This window comes from Rattus norvegicus, chromosome 14, assembly GCF_036323735.1.
Source record: "Rattus norvegicus strain BN/NHsdMcwi chromosome 14, GRCr8, whole genome shotgun sequence".
Taxonomy (NCBI): domain Eukaryota; kingdom Metazoa; phylum Chordata; class Mammalia; order Rodentia; family Muridae; genus Rattus; species Rattus norvegicus.
This window is the reverse complement of record NC_086032.1, coordinates 8,634,649-8,655,907: the sequence shown is the minus strand read 5'-3', so window position 1 is coordinate 8,655,907 and position 21,259 is coordinate 8,634,649. Positions and strand designations below refer to the sequence as shown.

The 21,259-nt window shown below is 45.4% G+C and overlaps 1 non-coding gene across 1 annotated transcript; it reads left to right on the top strand.

Annotated features, from left to right (window-relative positions):
- Window positions 1-20,921: 20,921 nt before the first annotated feature.
- On the top strand, window positions 20,922-21,028 carry LOC120096865 (U6 spliceosomal RNA). Its single transcript, XR_005493671.1, has one exon. It is a non-coding gene; the product is annotated as a U6 spliceosomal RNA (small nuclear RNA).
- The last annotated feature ends 231 nt before the right edge of the window (window positions 21,029-21,259 follow it).

The following is a 21,259-nucleotide window of genomic DNA, read 5'->3' as shown; positions in this document are numbered from 1 at the left end:
TGAGCAGCTATGGACTGGTGTTGCCTCTGAGACCTCTAAGTGGATATTGATTGAGGAGTTGGAATGCACAAAAGTGATCTGGGCTGGAAATGTATTTACTGGAAATTTGGGAGTCATTCACTTCTGCTAATGAAGCATTTCTGATGTCATTCAGGAAGTGATTAAAGCCAGAGAAGAGTTTAAGGCCAAGCACTGAGAAACCCTAAAACACCGAGAACTGGCAAAGGAGAGAGGGAACTGCTGGAGAAATCAGGGTGGTGGATGGCAGCTGGCATGCAAGTCAAGGCAGAAGAAGCCCGCAGGGATGGAGAAACGGTCACCAAGACCTGACGCCACTGCACAGTTCAGAAAGAGAACTAGTGTTGTTGTAAAAATATAATAAAAAGTAATGTGGTCTTTTACCTCGCTGGGTCTACACCTCGGTGCCCAGATATCTGCTAGATATCTTGGCGGAAACACATCCCAGCCGCACACTTTCCTACACTCAACCCCTCACATAAAAGAACACACAACACAATGATCTTTGACCCAATTGGTAAGATATAATTGCCCACTTAAACATACAAAGCCCAGTACCATCCATCCCTTAGGAACATTGATAACAACCTGTAAATACACAGAGCAGAATCTTAACATCACCTGCCATGGCTTCTCCCCTCTCACTCTCTCCTGTCTCTGTTAGTCTCCTCCTCTTCCTTCAGACTTCTCTCCCTCCCATCCTTCCTTCTCCTCCAATGACAGGTCTCCTTCTATCCTGTACCTGCCCCTCACCTGTACTTTACAAATTCAATGGGGAGGTGGTGAAGTCACCTGAGTTCTGAGTATGTGACTAGGCAGCTGTCCTCGGGGCAGTGGAATTAGCATCAAAATACAGATAACTCCAGGGCGAACCACCACAAACTAGAAGATGCCTATCCTACTTACCAGGACAAGAGATGTGCGCAGAAATGAAAAATAGAGGTCTCCAGACAAGAAGAGGACCCTGGATTTACAGAAATCCTCTGCAAATGTCTGTGAGGCGTGCGTCCTTTCCTGAGGACATGGTGTGTAGATCCCATCGTATTTTCCTCCGAGCATCACAGATCTGTTTGCCCGGGCTTGGGTGTATGTATGAGTGCAAGTGGGAGCCCATTGTCAAACTCCGGCATCTACAGATCCTTGCCGAAGAATATGATATTTATTTTATCTGTCTCATATGACCAAAGAGAGAACATAAAGATGGTTTTGCTTCTGTTATTGATGCTAATACTTCACAGACCTTTCAAAACTGGTGAAACAGTGTTGAGCATGTGCTTGGAAGAACTGAGTTTACATGCTTCAGTTGCTTTGTAAGATAGCTGTCTGGGGCAATTGAGAAAGGGTATGAGGTTGGCTTGGAGAGAACTTCACAAATTAAACTCTTATAAGTAATACGCAATCTTTATTATGTGTACTTCATGCGAAGAGACGTAAAAGGCGAGGAGGCTCTCTTGGTGTTGTAACTGGTAGACAGGTACAAGGCAGAAGGAAAGACACTGTTCTCATATACGAGTAAAGTTCCAGAACTTCCGTCCCTTCCAACCTTCAGCACACTGCAACCAAAACAAAGCCCCCCATGTATCAGGTGACTGATAGCATATGAAAAAGCACTGCTTTATATCTTATTCCATTTGCCTTCATTTTGGTTCTACTGAACAAAACAAACCCATAAACGTCATTAGTAATGTAACCAGCCGGTGTTCAGATGGGAATAAATTGAGGAACAAAATGTGTCAAGACTTGAGTGTTGTTAGTTCTTGGGCATTCGCTCCCAAATTTGTGCTTCTGTAGGAAGAGGGTGGCAAAATTAATTCATTTTCATTTCTCAATGGTAGATAGATTTTTCACTGTCTCTGTGTCAATGGACACATAGCTCAGTACTAGGGGTCTAAACTGCTCATGTGCACTTGTCCCCCACAGAGACAAGTTGTCATTGACGTCTCCATTAATGCCACAACTGTGTTGCCTGGAACCTGTATCATGAAACTGTCTCCTTTCGCTCAAATATGGAGATCCTTCCTCACTGAAGATGTTTGGGGCACTGCCTGTGATTCTGTGAAATGAGATGTATCTTATGTTTGACAAGGAACAATAAAGTCGTGCAGGCTTTTGACTTTCTCTGTGTTCGTGGCGAAAGAGGAGCCCACAGCACTGTGGTGTTGGGGTGTGATGTCATGGAAGACCATCCCTATCTGTGAGACTCCCCTTGCCTGTGTCATTCAGCAGGAACGCAGTTAAGGAGGCACGCCGAGACTAAGAGGAGGGATGATCTCTTATACAGCAGTGACTCTGAGATCACAAAAATAATGCAGGTGCCCTAAAAATTGAGGTATCATTTTTGAGGAAAAAATGGTTTCAAATATATGAGAAAATGAAAGGAATTTAGATATGATTTTATTAATGTATAAGACCTTTTGTCACATGTTAAGCTGTATTAAATCTTTCACTTTACTTTTATATAAATAGGCATTTTGCCTGCACGTATATCTGTGCACCGCATATGTGCAATGCTGGAGGAAGCCAGAAGAGGGCGTTGGACCCTGGGAACTGGAGTTGCAGGGAGTTGTGAGCTGCTGTGCGGGTGCTGGAGATCAAACGCAGGGCTCCAGAAGACCTGACAGCGCTTTTAATCACTCAACTCCAGCTCCAGTATAAATGTCTTAAAACATGGGTTATGACCGTAGAGCACAAGGTCGTTTTCTTTAGTTCTCCCCTTCTTTGTAGTCCCACAAGGGAACGATTTCAATAATAAGATGAGGCCAACGCTTCAGATATTCCCCGGAATGCAGCTTGCTGGTGTTGTCATAGTGCCTTCCCCTCAGACCTTCCCTACACTTGTCCTCTGGGGGTCTCGACTACTTGGAGGCAGAAAGACTGTCCTCAGAGATGAAGGGTTTTCCACCACAGAGCTTATTTACATAACTCGACTCCAAGCTTTGGAGACCCCGTTTTAAGTGGGCATTCCAAATCTCGGTTTAGGACTAAACAGCATTGTTGAAAAGTAGAGTGTAGAAATTTTGGCTTGGTCAGCATCAGGGTGGTCACCATCAGGGTGGTCAGCACTAGGGTGGTCAGCACCAGGGTGGTCAGCACCAGGGTGGTCAGCACTAGGGTGGTCAGCACTAGGGTGGTCAGCACTAGGGTGGTCAGCATCAGGGTGGTCACCATCAGGGTGGTCAGCATCAGGCTGGTCAGCACCAGGGTGGTCAGCATCAGGCTGGTCAGCACTAGGGTGGTCAGCACTAGTGTGGTCAGCACTAGGGTGGTCAGCACTAGGGTGGTCAACTAGAATCCCTTTCTTGCTATAGTATGTGGTCCTCCAAGCCCATTCCTCTACCATGGTGTTCTAGGAGCTAATCTGTGTCTCAAATCTGTCATCTTCCCTTCTGTCATCTCCATGGCCCTCTAGAGGAGGAAGCTTGGGCAGAGAAGACAGCCTTTGTCTGGAGGGAAGGAAGTCACCACCCACATTACTTTCAGCAGAATGCAAGCAGACCTAATTCAGCAGTATTTTCTAGGAATAGATTTTGACCACATTATTCTTGACAAGGTATCCAGTCAACCAACTTTGCATTTTATAATACAGATTCTATAAACTCTTATAAAAGTAGTCCATTTAAATGAGCCGTTTTAATGGCTCAAAGATTAATTTCCAAGTAGAGAGAAATTGGATTGCCCCAGTCATGTGTAATTAGCAGGCAGGAAGTTAGCTAGCTTCTGAACGCAAAGGAAGGTAAGCAACCAAGGAGCCCTTACCAGAAAGCTCTTAGATGCATTGAAGGTCATTTATACTTTTAGTGCTCAGTAACTGTAATTTATTCCGATCTCTCTGTTTCCAGAGAGGGTCTCATAATGTAGCCCTTTGCCTGCCTTTGACAGCCTTTCTGCATATACAAGACTGTCCTTGAATGCTGGAAATCAAGGCATGTCCAGTTGTTTTCATTTTTCTTGTATCATTGTTTGGGGGAGAGAAAGAGAGAGAGAGAGAGAGAGAGAGAGAGAGAGAGAGAGAGAGAGAGAGAGAGAGAGAGAGAGAGAGAACATTTACTGAGCAGAAATCAGAGTGTGCCAAAACAACAAAACCCATGTTTTAAATGCTAGAGGAATATTTGGGTTTTAAGTTTTCTTAGCACACCAAAGACTAGGGACACATATCACAGAGAAAGTACATGGATTGGTTCTAAGGGCCATGTCTTCTTCTTCTACCAAGGTTTGGGGAACAGACCAGAGCCACATGTCACAGAGGAAGTACATGGATTGTTCTTGAGTACTGTATCTTCTTCTGTCTAGGCTTGGGGGATGCGGAATGACCCAGTGTTGGAAGCTCTTGGGAAAGTCTGAGAGTGATTCCTAACAGTGAGATGCGATTAGAGAAAAGCACTATAATGGAAGACTTCATAAATGTTCTCCTCTGCTACATTTCCTTGGGGAACACGTAGCTAGAAAGACAAGGCTAGGCTGATGTTTCCTGGGAAAAGATGAGCCCGCTGCTAAACAAATGCTTGAAGAGCAGGAAGAGACTGTGAGCTTCATAGGGTGTCTGGTCCAGGTTTCCAGGATGGAAAAAAAATCTCACAGTGAACTTACCATAAAGCTGTGCTCACTAGTAAATGGACATTAGCCAAAAAAGAACAGAATACCCAGGAGACAATCCACAGAACTAAGAAAGGTTAACAAGCAGAAGAGCCCAAGTGAGGATGCTTCAATCCCACTTGGGAGGGAGAAGAAAATAATCACGGGAGGCAGAGGGAGAGAGGGATCTGGGTGAGAGAGGGAAGGGAGGGGGGAAAGGGGAACATGATCAGGTATGGGGCGAAGAGAGGAGAGAAGTCCTGAGGGCCAACAGAATGAATAGAAATATGCAACCTGGGTGGGGGGAGGTGGGAGAACCCTCTAGAAAGTACCAGAGACCTGGGAGGTGAGAGACTCTCTCAGGACTCAAAAGGAAAGACCTTAGCCAAAATGCCCAACAGTGGGAAGAGGGAACTCATAGAGTCCACCTCCAATAAAAAGACAGGGCATCAAGTGGAGGGATGGGGTTACTATCCCACAGTCAAAAACTGTCCAGATTTGTTCCTGTCTAAAAGAACTGCAGGGACGACAATGGAGAAGAGACTGGGGGAAAGGAGATCCAGTGACAGACCCAAAGTGGGATCCAGCTGAAGGGGAGGCTCCAAGGCCTGGCACTGTTACTGGTGCTATGATGTACTTACAGACAGGGGCCTAGCATGGCTGACCTCCAAGAGGCCCAATAAGCAGCTGACAGAGACGGATGCAGATCCTTACACCCAACCAATGGACTGAAGTCAGGGACCCCTGTAGGTGAATTAGGGAAAGGCTGGAATAAGTGGAGGAGGGCAACCCCATTGGAAGACCAGCAGCCTCGATTTAACCTGGATTCCCGAGATCTCTCAGACACTGAGCCACCAACCGGGCAGCATACAGCTGATATGAGAACCCTGACACACACATAGCAGAGGACTGCCAGGCGTGGACTCAGTCAGAGAAGATGTGCCTTCAGAGACTTGAGGCCTGAGGCAGTGGGGAGGTCTGGTGGAGGGTTTGGGGGGAATAGTTTCTTGGAGACCAGGGAAGAGAAATGGGATGAGGAACTGTGGGAGGGGGGGAACTGAGAGGGGGTAATGGCTGGACTGTAAAAAAAAAACAAAAATAATTTTAAAAAGTTGTAATTGGCCATAAGAAGTAGTTTCCATTTGTTTAGCCAATGCCTTAGGATTGATATCGTGGCATCATTTCTTAGTTTAAGGACTCTGTTCTTGTCATCTATCACAACTCCATGAGACCCAATGAGTTACCATTTTAACTACATCCACTCTTTAGATGTTGTAGCCACCGTGAGAGCAAGAAAGGGGTGGGGGGAAGATTGTTAGAAATAAAGACATATACAAACCCATACGTACTTATATTTAATATATGTGTGACAGTGAGATTTAATAGTTGCTGGCATTTACTCCGATGTTTTTCTTTCTCTAAAGGACCAAGGTTGATTTTCAACATGATTTACCCTCAAGGCTCATACTAATATTTCAACTTTAAAATGTTGCTTCCTACGGCTGCGAGCTTTGCCCATACGCCACAGGAAAACAAACCTTTTTAATATATGAAGGGTGTCAAGGTTAGTCATGTGATTTGTAATGCTTTTGCTTAAATATTGATTCTTTTCCCCAAATCCAATTTTTATTGATTTTGCTTAAATATTAATCATTTCTAATGACAGCTTAAAAAATAGGCTGAGCCCCATGAACATTCTTGCCATCCACTCCTGGTAGGAATAGAGTACGTTTTAGTATGCTTCAAATTAAGGCAAACAGAAATATACTGCTTTTTCATTTCAGGGTCTAATGTCATGAATCAAAGGTTGGTTTGCGAGGATCCAGGAATTGGTGCAGAGCGTGAAATGTGGCTGTGCAGTGTCCCTTAAGCACGAAGGGTGGCTATGCAGTTTGTAGTGTCTCCCCGAGCAAGGCAATCACACCTGTGTCCCTAGATCTATGTCTAGCTGCTGTGACTGCTTTAGAAGCCATTCCTAGACTGTTTAGGTCAGAGTGCTGTAGACTTGGGGCTGATAGGTCATGGCTTAAGCATACGAGCAGCAAGTCTCAAACCATTAGCAATTACAATGGATCTGGCTTCCCCTCCCTCAAAAGGGAGGTTTTCCCGCCTCCAGGTTTCCCTTGAACTTCCAGGAAATAGACAAGGATTCACTTCCTCCAGTTGGCTAACAGCTATACTTTTGCCTGGGAGACCAGTGTCTCGGAGGAGGAGAGGGCCTTGCCTATAAACCAGAGGACTGGTGGATTGTGCCGTCATCTTGTTTTAAGGCTAGGACTTTAAAAATCTCCTCCCTGATCTCTTCACTGATCCCAGGGTCTTCCCGAAGTGCCTTGTTTAAGTTGCAAGTTTGTGGGCAGCTTCTCCTGTTTCTCTTGCTGTTGGTTTTATTTTATCCCACTATGATCTGATGGGGTTCAGGAAGACACGATACACTTTCCAGCCTTATGGGCTTACCCGTTCCGAACATTCCCCATGCAAACGCACGCTCCTGGCCTCCTTGTGTGCACTCGTAACTTCTCGGACTTCTCTTTGAGGCTTGGGTACCCCACCACATTCCCGTGCACCTTTTGGGATCATTGTATGAACTTCAATGATGTTACTGATATAAAACACCCTTCCCGTTTGCTGCTGTTTGGACTTGATGCAAGTAAGAGTTATCTGGGAAAGAGGAGCCCCAGTTGAGACAATGCCTCACATAGATTGCCTGAGTGCAGGTCTGTAGGGCATTTTCTTGATCAATGAATGACGGGGGTGGGCCTAGCCCATGGGGGGGGGTGCCATCCCCGAGTGGCCCTGAGTTGTATATGAAAGCAGGGCAAGCCAGAAGGAGCCGGTCAGTAAGCACCATCCCTCCATAGTTCCATAGCCTCTGCCTCAGCTCCCGCCTCCAGGTTCTGGCTGGGACTCCTCCCTTAACTTCCTTTCATAATGAGAAAGATGAAACAGTGTTCTGTACCAGTAGTAAAAAGCCCAAGGTGATTTCCCAAACACAAACCCTGCAGTCAACTGTCGCACACTTTCTCTTTGGTTGTAAGTCGCTGGTCTTGAATGTAGGTATTATACCAATTGGTGGGGGTTTACCCAGCACAAACCTCTCACTCCTCTCATTGGTGAACTCCTTCAGGGCCTTGCTGGTTTAGGGGTATCCTGGGGCTTTCATCTCGGACTGCAATGGTGCCCTTTGCTCTCACCCTGTCTCCCGCCATCTTCTCTAAACACGACAATGCTTCCATCTATCGGGTGGGCCCTGGAAATCCCCTTCCCATAGCTGCGAGAACAGCACGCTGACAGGCTTCGTCTTGGCACAGCACAGCATGTGAGGCTCTATGTCACGTCCAAAGCAACTTTGTTCGTAGTTAATTTGTCAAATTCTTTGAGAGACCAGACGTGGTGTTCCCTACTGAGCAATCTGCACAGCTGTGAGGCTCGGCCCTGGCCAAACAGAACCCAGTGGGAAATGTGTATTCAGAGTCCAGGGACAGCAATCATGGCTGAGTCCCCGAAAGTTTAACTGCCCTCGCTTTGGGGACAATGCCCGCCCAGGAGCTCCTGCTGCCAACAAGCTTAGGAACATAAATCGGCTGTCTATGAAGGGGTAAACTCACAGAACGACATCTGTAACCGACGCTATAATCTCATCCTGTCTCCACTGTCTCTCTTCTCTGCTCATTACCATCGTCTCTTTCTTTTCTCCTCTCCGTGTCTATCTCCATCTTCCCTGTCTCTCAGTCTCTCTGTGTCTCTGTGTCTCCTCTTTCTATCTCTTCTCCTCCTCCCCCGCTTTTATCTCCTTGTTCCTTCCCCCTCTCCCCCTCCCCCTCCCTCCCTCCCTCACTCCCCCTGTCCCCTTTTAGTCATCCTACTATTTCCCTTCCATCTCCCTAGCCGCTTTGATCTTTGTGTGGTGCCCCTTTGACAATCAAGCGACGGAGGCTGACCCCCCTGACAAGCCATTATGAAGGGAGCTGGGCTTTGAAAAGAAATAAACTTTAGGCAGCACTGGTGGGAGCCACCACACTCCACAAGCCTCTACCTTGACCTGGGCAGACAGTGGGTGGGCAGTAGTCAGTGTGTACACAGTCGTCAGCAAGCACGCTTGATGACGTTCCCCCAGCTGAGATGATCAAAGGCCGCCTTTCCCGAAGAAAGCAAACCTAGTGATTATGACGGACAGCCTGGCATCTCAGGTCTAAAGTATCCCATGTGGTCCAGCAGCTGGTCTTTGCCATCATGGGTAGGAAAGCCAGTAGAGACCCATGAAGGCTGGATGTAGAAATTCAAGGCAATGAGACTAGTGAGATGGTCCACAGAATTGGTATCTTTCGTGCTTAGTTCGGTGTGCTGATAGGTGGCTTTCTACGGCATTCTCTAAGGCTAATGTGCTCATGGTAGAAAAGAGGGGCTTCTCATGGGAAACAAATGAAGGTTATAAATACCCCCATCCTGATTCTAGCTCTGTAGAATTCTGCTTCAATTTTTCCCAGGGCCTACTACATTAGTCTCACTGAGCTCTGCAGAGATCCTGTACAGAGAAAGAAGATTCTGGTAACTTCTAATGAAATCTCTCACTGTGAATCTGAACACCCATGTTCGTGCCTGGGTGTGGTGAGCATTGTGTTAAGTCTGTGTGTTACCTTCTTTGAGCCTGACAAGTTCGAGTTGGCATTTGGGAGAAATTGAGATTATAAATTGAAACCAACATGCCCAAACTGGCCAGGAAGCCAGGAGATATCAAGACAAAACCTGACTAGAGGATCTCTGATTCCAAAGACTGCATCTGCCCATTGAAGGTCGACGTCGTACTTAATGGCCCATTCCTGTCACAAACAGCTCAGGACTCATTCATTCAACAGATGCAGACTGGGTAAGTATATGCACATCTCTATGGGGAGGGAATGGAAAGGGCCCACTTCCTTGGGGACATCACAGTCTAGGAATAAGAAGTAGTCTCAGAGACTCGGGAGGAACCATTCTGGGGAGGCTGAGTTTCATTTCCACCTGGAGTATAGAGAAGGTTTGGTGCTGAACTGTTAACTAGCGATTGCTTTGAAGATGGGAGGGTTGAGAAATGCAGGTAAGGACAAGTTGCAACTGGGAGTGGGGGTGGGCAGAGGAAGAGACTGCAGTGAGAGCTCATGTCCCTGTCTGTCAGGCTCTCAGCTAAAACCACCCAGATTAGGCCCACCACCTAAGCAATTCAGACTAGTTAGTTACAAGGGAGAATGAAGGAATGCTGGGGTACTGAGAGGTTACCAATGAAAGATCAAAATGAGGGTTTTCCCCTTTTCTTTTCTTTCCTTTTCCTTTCCTTTCCTTTCTTTCTTCCTTCACAGACTACGTTAGAATGTCTTGAGATCCTGACCTTGGTCTGCCCAGCAGCCTGTCACCCATAGGCCCACTTTGACAAAAGCAGGCCTTGTCTCGGCTTGGAAAGTTCACTGGGCGTCCTTAGGAAGCCGTGTAGACATGTGTGTATGCAGCACAAAGCAGACCGGGGCACTGGATTTACAGCATGCTTTCGGAGACCATATTCATTTCTTCTTTCTGCTAAAGTGAATTTCAACAAATGTGTTTGCTGGTACAGCAGAAATGTACTGTTGTATTATTCTAGATGTTAGAACTTTAAAATGAGTCTGAAAAGATCAGTCCAAGGGGTCTGTAGAGTGGCATGTCACCCGGAGACTCTTGAGGAGTCAGTCCCTTGACTTCTCCAGCTTGTGGAAGGAACATGGACTCCTGGGCTTGTGGAACCCTCAGGAATGACATCACTCTGCCTCCACTTCTGTGACCAAGTTTCCCCTCATCTTTTCTCCTGTTACAGAAGAGTTTCTGTAATTATATGGTCTACCTGGATGAATGCAGAACAACCACTCTGTCTTCGGATCCTTGATCACAACTGGAGTTCTGTATGGCACGATGTATTCAGTATTGGTTGTGGAAAGAAGGGGCCTTCAGAGAAAGAGTGTTGTTATTCTATTCGCCAGAGAGACCATCAGTAGATCCAGGCCCCCAAGGGTGACCCATTCGAATTCCTGAACATTTCTGAGACCTTCTCGTTCTACAAGACTAAAAAATGAAATCTAAGCCAAGCATTATCTTTAAACACATCAGATGGCTCAGTGGATGCTTTTCGAGAGGAAATGGGTTCAGTTCCCAGCAAGCACATGGGTGGCTCAAAACTGTCTGTAGCTCCAGCTTCAAACATCACTCTTTTTTTGGCTTCACACTGATGTAGGACACTCACATACACATGTATGCATGTGCCCATGATCACACACAGGCACACACCTACAAACACACAGACACGTGCACATATACACACACCTACAAACACACAGACACGTGCACATATACACACACCTACAAACACACAGACACGTGCACATACACCTACAAACACACACATGTATACACACACAGACACATGCACATATACACACACACACCTACAAACACAGACATGTGTGTACATATACCTACAAACACACACATGTATACACACACCTACACACACACCTACACACACATATACACACACACACGCACACACACACAAACACACAGACATACACACAGAAATGCATACACAGAAACACATACATGTATACACACACCTACACACACACATACACACACACGCACACACACACAAACACACAGACATACACACAGAAACGCATACACAGAAACACACACACATACACACACATACACACACATACACACACAGACACACACACACACAAACACACAGACATACACACAGAAACGCATACACAGACACGTACACAGAGGTGGAGAGAGGGAAGGAGAGGAAGAAAACTAAAGAAAAAATTTAATAAACAACCCAAAACCTTACACCAGAATGAGGCATCAAGTCTGATCTAAAGTTCCGGATATAAAGTGAAGGGACGTGAGATAAACAGGCTCTGTGGGGAAGGGTGTGGGAGAATCTAGACACAATGAACGCATAACTGTTTGCATGATGTTAACAGCTCATCGAAGGTTCACCACGTCATCATGAGACTAACCAGTGAGGTGACACCCCCAGCCCTCGTTTATAGGTGTGTAAGCACAGTTCATTTTAGGTGACTTCTTGGGGACACACAGCTAATCAGACAGAGCCAAGCCTTATGTACAGATCTGTCCAACTCTAAGCCTCACCACAAGGTGGCCTGCTGTGTAACTGGTGGTAGGACGCGCGGTTGCTATCGTCCACATTTAATGGTCTAAGAACGTCTCCGGATGCTCACTGGCTTCGGGAATACTCCTAGAGAAAAAGATGATGCTTCAGTGTACGCAGCTTGGATCAGGGTCTTAATAAACAACCCCAGGACGTAGTCTATGTCTTTTCAAAAGCAAGGATGTAACGGGCGACTTGTTATCCAAGGCCCAGTGGTTGAAGTGTGAAAGGCCAGCGCTGGGTCAGTGTTTAGAACCTGGTGAACCAGCTGGCACTTCCCTAGATTTATACGTTTGGGGTATAAATCATAAGGCTGACCTGAGGGGTTACCAGAACCTCTGGGCAGCTTGTAGATGGGCACCCACTTCACAGAACCTGCTCCTCTAAAGAACGGGCATGGCTGGCCAAAGCTGATACAGGCGAACTTCCCGCAGGGAGGTGGGGGCGTGGCCTAGGAAGGGAGCAGAGCCTCAGCTGCATGGTGGACCCCAGACACTACTGCTGTGGGCAAGGCTGTTGCCAAGGGAGCTCCTGCTAGCCACCCTCTGTCTTTGGCTCTCGCTCTAGCACTCCCTTCACCTCTAGTCAGCAGAAACCAACAACCATCCGACGCAGGGTGCTCTGAGAAGGATCCCAGGACCCAGCTGGAGCACTAGAGGACAGAGGATAGAAACGTAAGCAGAGGCCCACGGACACTGGCGAATTATCAGTACATGTGCTGCGCTTGCTAGCGGTGTATTACATTACCGCACTCTGGGCATTTACCTACAAAACCTCAGTCAAGTTTATCACCCTGCAGGGTACCCACAACAAGTCAGAGAGAAAAATCAACAGTAGAAACTGATTATCAGATATTCTTGGTCCAGCATTCCTTTCATTATTCCTATGGATCCCAAGTTAATCTTGTCTGTGCTCCTTCTGAGCTCAGTTTCAAACATGTATCTTATTAATGACAGATTTAGGTAAATGCAGAATCTCTTGGGTCATACAATATCTTACTGAACTAAATAAACTATGTAGTTATTCAGGTCTGAAATAGCACTAATTACTGCTCTTGACAGCTCTGTGTCTATAAAATTGTACAGTAGCCTGATACCTCAGTTTCCTATCCTGTTAAATGGGTAGATTATCATAAGGCCTTTTTGATTTAACTATCTTAGTATATGGGAAAGTATTATCCTGGTCTTATTGGCAGCCTTTTAAAATTAATTTTTATTATTATTAGGGTAAGAATCAATCCTTCAGGATAAATTATTGGCTTTACCAATCACTAACACACCAAAAAAAAAAAAAAATGACCTATGTTCCCTTATTGGGAAGTGGGCTTTGTTTCAATTTTTGGCTACCAGACAGAAGCCTACCACCTCTCTAAGCATGGTAACTGCCTGGATTGTACTTCAGTGTTTCTCTGATGTCTTGATTCGGTCTGGGACTTTCCCTTTGAAAGTCCAGGGTGAGATTTTGCCATCTGAATGAATGTAACCAGGCACCCCTCACCCTTGAAGGATGATGTAGTTTTAGACTCAAATTGGTGGACCTCAGCTGTGTCTCCCTTCCCTCTGCTGGTCCTGATTAAACATTCTGGTAGCACAGGCCTGATTTCCCAGCCTTCCGTATGAATGGTTTTGTGCATCCTGTCTGCCCTGCTCACCTGGCTTCCATGCTCATGGTACGTGGTTGCATGAGAGGGTCCTAGAAGGTACATAGTTGAATGAGAGGGTCCTAGAAGGTACATGGATGCATGAGAGGGTGCTAGAAGGTACATAGTTGTATGAGAGGATCCTAGAAGGTACATGGTGGCATGAGAGGGTCCTAGAAGGTACATGGATGCATGAGAGGGTCCTAGATGGTGCATGGTGGCATGAGAGGGTCCTAGAAGGTACATGGATGCATGAGAGGGTCCTAGATGGTGCATGGTGGCATTAGAGGGTCCTAGATGGTACATGGCGGCATGAGAGGGTCCTAGATGGTACATGGTGGCATGAGAGGGTCCTAGAAGGTACATAGTTGAATGAGAGGGTCCTAGAAGGTACATGGTGGCATGAGAGGGTCCTAGAAGGTACATAGTTGAATGAGAGGGTCCTAGAAGGTACATGGTGGCATGAGAGGGTCCTAGATGGTACATAGTTGAATGAGAGGGTCCTAGATGGTACATAGTGGCATAAGAGGGTCCTAGATGGTACGTGGTTACTTGGAGGTAAATTCAACAAGGTCAGCTGAGGGCACTTGCAGGGGTGAGAGACATAGGGGAATGAGCAGACTCATGTTGAAACTAAGACAGGATCAGGTCTTTCACTCCCAAGCCAAGGCCTGCTCAGTGCTGAAACTGTAAATGACACTCACACTTGGGGAAGAATAGCGATGACATGTGTGCCTGTCACCGTCCTTGCCCAAGGCTTACATAGGGTCGGATCTTTCCAAGGGTTTAAATAGAAATTATCTAGAGTTGGCTCGTGAGTTGAAAGACACCTGTTGACTACTGTAGTCGATAAATATGCATCAAGTTCCCACTGTATTCAAGATTGTCTTCACAGGGGTCTCCACCCCCATACTAAGAGTTCTCTTCGCACCCTCTCACTGCGGAGTTCACACTGACCTGTGCTTGTTTTGTGTGGAGCTCCCCTCCTTTGTGTTTAGTTCTGCAGACATTAGCGGTGGGTGTGTGGCAGAGTGGAACGGGGCGTGCCCTGCGTTGTCTCTCCTGTCTGTGCTTGGCAGCTTCTTCACTGTGAGGTAATTTCAGGGAAACAGGAAACACAGAAAAGCAAGCCACTTGGTTGGGAACACAGTCCATTTAAGATGAGTATAGCGTCAAGGCTTGGTTCTTGCCCATGGGCTGGGTCTCAATTTGGGCCAGTCATTGGTCGGCCATTCCCTCAGTCTCTGATCCATCTTTGTCCCTGCACTTCTTGTAGACAGGAGAAGTCTTAGGTCCTTATCCCTCCACTGGGAGTCCTGCTGGCTACAGGAGGTGGCTGTAGATCTTTGGCTCTGTGGATCATATAAGTAGCTAATATCCATTTATCAGCGAGTACATACCATGCACATCCTTTTGGGTCTGGGTTACCTCACTCAGGATGATATTTTCTAGTTCCATCCATTTGCCTGCAAATTTCACGTGTAGGAATCCTTTCAAAAGAGTTTGTGAGCCTCGCTGTCTTTTGGAATGGATCTTATTGACTGGGGTCTCATTCTGTCCACTGTTCACTGCCCAGCACCACTTCTGCATTGTTGTGTGTGACTCAGCAGGTTTAATTAAATACCTCATGCAGCCAACTCATAGTAACCATGAGCTTGTCGAACATTGCAGACAAGGCTTAGGCTGGTACTCCATGTCCTTAGTATGCCGGCCTCCTCACTGTCTGTACTGTTTCTGTGTGTCAACTTGACACAAGGTGGAGTTCCCACAGAGAAAGGAGCGTCCCTTGAGGAAATGCCTTCATGAGACCCAGCTGTAAGGCATTTTCTCAATTAGTGATCAAAGTGGGAGGGCCCAGCCCATTGTGGGCGGTGCCCTCCCTGGGCTGGTGGTCCTGGGTTCTATAAGAAAGCAAGCTGAACAAGCCAGGGGAAGTGAGCCAGTAAGTGACATCCCTCCATGGCCTCTGCATCAGCTCCTGCTTCCTGACCTGCTTGAGTTCCAGTCCTGACTTCCTTTGGTGATGAACAGCAGTGTGGAAGTGTAAGCTGAGTAAACCCTTTCCTCCCCAACTTGCTCCTTGCTCATGATGTTTGTGCAGGAATAGAAGCCCTGACTGAGACAGTATCCACAGGAATGATTGAACCTGGTGGTCTTGGGACTGTAAGTGGATACTTTAACAGTATTTCCTCAATAAGTGTTGTTTCCTTTGAGTCACTGTAATTTAAAGGTACATTTTAATTGCTAGAATAACTTATTTTTCTCACAGTCTCTCGTTAATCCGTTCACTTCAACCGTCTGTGTCCACTCCTGTTCCTCAGTCTCCTCTGTTACCTTTTGGAAGCCTTGGACACAGTGGTCTGCAGGGGAATGACTTCATGACACCCGCCCCTGAACATCCACGAGGCATATTTCCCATTCTCTCTGATTTATCCAGGTTTCCTAAGTGTTCGCTTACCTACCTGATATTAATAGCTATTTTTTAACAAGGTCTTCATTACTTCCTAATTCCACAAATTCCATTTCCTTATTTATCTTGCCAGAGACAGAGTTGGAAAAGGAGTTCATTATCTCAGCTGTTTTAGAGTCATTATGAATCTCGGCCCTTTCCTTATTTGTTAATGGTTCTCCATATGCTCAGATATTTCTTTTCCTAGTACATTTGTAAAAAAAACTCCTCAGTCCCTTAATGCATTTGGCCAATATGAGGCCATTATCCCTGTGGGCTGTCCATTCCCTTCTGTCTGTGGGAATCCCGATCTGTGCCTTTGTGGGACAGAGGGAGGGACAGACCCATGTTCAGGAACATCTTCATAAAAATTATGATGTAAGCATGACTATGAGTTTTTATTGTAAGACAAAACTGGCTGGTACTTCACATGTTGCAAAAGCCAGAAAAATATTTTTGTTCATTATTAAACAGACAAACCTCTTTAATGCTTTTTTTCCCCTCCTCCCTGAAAGTGTTGGCTACATAATCTTTGATAATTTCTTTTCACACTGATAAATTTGGGATATGCATTTGCTAGGTTTAGTAAGTTAAAATACATTGTTTTTTATTCTAATTTCATATAATTAACTAAATGTAAGTATGTTCTGTGCACTATTTAAAAATACCATTGGAAAACTGTTATAGTGTATGTTCTCTTCTAGTGGGATCTAAATAAAAAATGAAACAAGTCAAAAAAACAAAACATAGGCAAGGCTTAGCATGGGCTCAGGGGTGTGAGACAGGCAAGTGCTGGTCAGCATATCTAATATTTCAATTAGGCTGGGGAATAAATGACATGTATTAGAAGTGACAGATATATTAACTAGGCTGGCAATCATTCCAAATTATTAATAATATACACGTGTCACAGTAGCACTTTGTTTCCCATGAATATATGAAATTATAAATTATCATTATCCAATAAAAATTAATTTGGAAATTTGTTTACTGTTTATTTGAAGTTCATATTTAATTGGGGAGGCTGTATTCTATCTACCAGTGCAAGTAATATTATTTTCTATAAAATAATATCAAAGTACTTTTTAGTCTGTCCTCCTCAGCAGAGATCCAAGAGTAGAGGACTTACCACAGCATCACAAATTATTATTCTTCATAAAATGCGAAGCTTTAAAACTGTCAAATTTGGGGAAACCTCCATCAAGCTTCTTTCCTAGAGGAACTGTAATTATTTTGCCCATATGTTCTGGTTTTATTTCTGCTGCTGTGGTAAAACTACTCTGAAAACAAGCTAGCAAGCAAGCATCAGCTTAAGCGAGGAAGTTTCCTTGGTTTACAATTCTTGGTTCCAGTCCACTGTTGACTGAATGTTAGGGCAGGAACTTGAAGCAGCTAGTCACATCACACTCGTAATCAAGAACAGAGACAAACGTCTGTTTGCTAGCCCCTCTCTTGTACAGTTCTGTTGTGCGTACCATTTGCCACCCCACCTTAGCTCTGGAATGGGCTGCGCTACCAGCCCCCACCCAGTTTCCCCTGAGTCCATGGATAAAAGACACACACAGTTGTTCAATTTCAACTTGGCTTTTGACACAGTTGCTGGGCGCTCTAACTCCAACCTGGAAAAGTGTGCCTTTATCAACATTCTTATCTGCCATCTTTCCACCTGCCCTAAACTCAGTTGCTCAGTTATGTCTAATCCCTGCTAAACACTCCCTACCACCCACTGGTAGTAATGGTCTGTGCGACCGCACAGCCCAAGATCCCACATGGCTGGTCACCTTTTCTCCCTCAGATGCATAACAAACTTCCCCTTCCTCTCCTTGCATCTGTCTGCTTCCCTTCAGAGACCAGAAGTCCAGTCCTTCTTAACCCTTCTGCCCAGCAATTAGCCCATGGCTTATTTACAAATGTCAGATCAAGAATCAATTGGGGAAAAGGACCTTAGTATCAGAACTATCCCTACACACTTCAAGACCATGTGCCAAGGGAATGGTGCTACCCACAGTGGAGTACTGATTATTCCTACTTCCGTTAACAATCAGGATAATCCCCCACAGGCATGCCCACAAGCCAACCATATCTATACAATTCGTCAATTAAGACTCTCTTCAGGTGATTGTAGTTTGTCAGGCCGACATAGAAACTAACCATCACAGGAAACATAAGAAACATTGTTTCTCTTGTCCTCAGCCCTAACCTCTTGGTTGTAACTGGTTTGGATGTATCTGTATGGCAGCTTGCCCTTTGTCCATGTGATCCTGTGACTGTGCACTGAATCTAAATCAAAACTGTCTTAATTTACCGTGAACTTAGACTGAGCTATAAATGTTTACTGCCTCTTTCACCTACCTGGAAGACAGAATTGAAAGGGAAGGCCCAGTGGTCTTGACTGGTGTTGGATCAAAGAAATAGTTGTGAATTCAAGTAAATAGGTGACCTTTGAGAACAGACAGCTCATGTGTGTCTTTGAGACAGGAGGTGAGTGGTGTGGGGTCACAGGGCTTGAACTTCAAGAGATTCAGGGTAAGTCTTCTTCTGGCATGGCATATCTTTACGTGCTGGGAGAGGGAGCCCCATTCTCTTCTTGCTCCCCCTGCCCCGTTTCCCCAGATTCTTCTCCCCCATCTTTTCTTCTCCCCTCTGGTGAATATCCTGCTTATATTTCCACATGGAACCTTACTTTTCATGGAAAGAATCTGCTGGCCCTCCAAGGACATTATTTTTTATTTTCTCTGACTCTTGGACGCTAATGCATTTCTCCGTGTTCCCAATGCCTCAGTTATGTCTTCATTCTCCAGACAGCAGTCCTTTGAAACCTGACACTAGGACTTGGGGGGGTGATTCTTCTCTTCGGTTCAGGTTGTTCCTTAGCAGGGACATTAAACTTCCTTAACAGTGTTACATTTCCAGTGGCTTGGCTCTGGTTTGGAAGATTCTTGATGGGTCTTCCTGTGGTAGGCTTTCTGTTGACCTGGGTTTGACCCAGCTCCATGTATGGCTTTAGGGTCAACTGCATAATGAATGTTATCTGAGTCCCACATCTCTTGGGCTGAGAAAATGAGATTTTTGTAGACTCTGTGTATTTAGTCTGAATTTCTAAATTAGAAATTTGAGTCAGAAGCCCCTGCCTTCAGAATTAGGACCCCACGGCAAGGATTTCTTCCACCTTGGATCTTTGTACGGTTTCCCTCTGTTGCTCATTATTGTACAATACCCTCCAGCCCCCTGTAAACACGCTATCTTCATAGACCGCGTGATGTGTTTAGAAACTGACATCATCAACAGTGTTATTTCTGTGAGCCCCTTGAGTGACTGACAGATGATCCACCTTACCATCTAGAGTTTTCAATTCCTGTGAAAATATATTCAAATGACTTGGACAAAAATTAAAGTAAAAATCGATCCCACAATGAGTAGAGGTTTCCTTCCCCCGACCCCCACCCCTCCAAAAAAAGCCATCAGTGACTTGTCAGTCCTCTGAGTATGCTGTCCTTGGGAAAGCTACAAGTTCTGCTCCTTGGCCTAGTTAGGAAAGCAGTTGCAGTGGTCATCTCTTTCATGTTGACAGGATCAGGGTTCAGTGAGACCCAGAACTCAATGCTTCTGAAGAGGGCCATCCTCTTTCTTCCACATGGGAATGCCAGGGACAAAACCAGAGGTGATGCCACAAGAAGGCTCTCGCAGAGGACAATGCTCCAGAGAGAGCCGTGATCCCTGCATCAGCCACCGGAAAAGGCGTGATAGCGATGTGGCAAGGAGGGGAAGGAGGATGACAAAATGAGAGTAAGGCTGAACTTAGAGGAGAGACCTTTTCTGGAAGTTGGGCTCCAGGGATAGCAAATGGGAGAATTTGTATATAAGGACTGGTGAGGACTGGAGCCTCTGAGACTCCTGGAGATGTGCTTTTCAATCACTGATGTCTGCTGTTAACTGGATGTTCAGAGACTTGCTGGACGGTGCACAGTCCTGAGGTTTTGTACCCCCCCTTCTTATTAAACTGAGCCGTTCGGATGGAATGCTGCCAGAAAACCACTGCTTTAACACCATCTCCTCTTGCTTGTGGCTGTCATTACAGGTCATAGTTTATGCACTTTAATTAAAATGGAGATGATGTTCTTTAAACTTGATTCTGAGGTTTGTCCTGTGACTGGTACTATTTTTTTTTAAAGGAAAGTAAATAAAACTGACATTTTCATTCTTAGTGTGTCTAGCCCCAATTACACTCCCGAATCAACTCTCTATCTAAAAATGCAGACCTCACCAGCTCCCGAATTCTTGTCATACAACAAGGATGGTCACAGACATGGGTTGAATACCACCTTAATATTTACCAAGAGCTCGCAGGGCCTCTACCTTTCCTGTTCATATACAGCCCAGACGAGCCTGTAAGGGCAAGAATTATTGTTATTCCCAGTGTGTGGATGACACAATTAGGTTTGATGAAGTGAAGTGTCTGGTGTGAGCTCACAGAGATGGTGAGTAGCGTCCCCACGTCTCTTGGGTCTGGATTTCACTTCCTTCCTATTCAGTTTCCTTAATTCCTACCTAAGTTAGTGGAACAACTTCATTAAGGTGATTTGTGGACCTCTCACACTGGGTGGGACTTTGGGGTGGGTCAGGATGTTCACTTTGGATCCCATATGCTCTCATCCCAGTGGGTGGAGCATGAGGACACTGATTGACAGGCTGGGGTCCTGAACGCCACTTACGTTCTGTCACCCGGAGAATACAGTTTGCTTCCTTCACATATGTAGGCTAAATGGCTACATGATGCCTGATTTCCATGTAACCGGTGCACATAAATTCTTCCATGTTTTGTTCACGTGATTTGCTGTCTTTCATCATCTCTGGGAGTCCCCTTTATATAAAATCTTTCTATATGCCTGTTTTCTCAAAAGCTTTCAGGACACTCTCATTGGATAGGACCAATCCCCTCACACCCTTGAGCCAATTCGTGGTCGGCCATGTCTTCAATCCCAACACATTTGGTATTTATAAGACATTTAGACAAATTTCCCCTTAAGATGGGTCCTATTCATAAGAATCGTATTACCGTGCTCGCTTCGGCAGCACATATACTAAAATTGGAACGATACAGAGAAGATTAGCATGGCCCCTGCGCAAGGATGACACGCAAATTCGTGAAGCGTTCCATATTTTTATGCCCTTCAACAGAGGAATGGATACAGAAAATGTGGTACATCTACACAATGGAATATTACTCAGCTATCAAAAACAACGAGTTTATGAAATTCGTAGGCAAATGGTTGGAACTGGAAAATATCATCCTGAGTGAGCTAACCCAATCACAGAAAGACATACATGGTATGCACTCATTGATAAGTGGCTATTAGCCCAAATGCTTGAATTACCCTAGATCCCTAGAACAAAC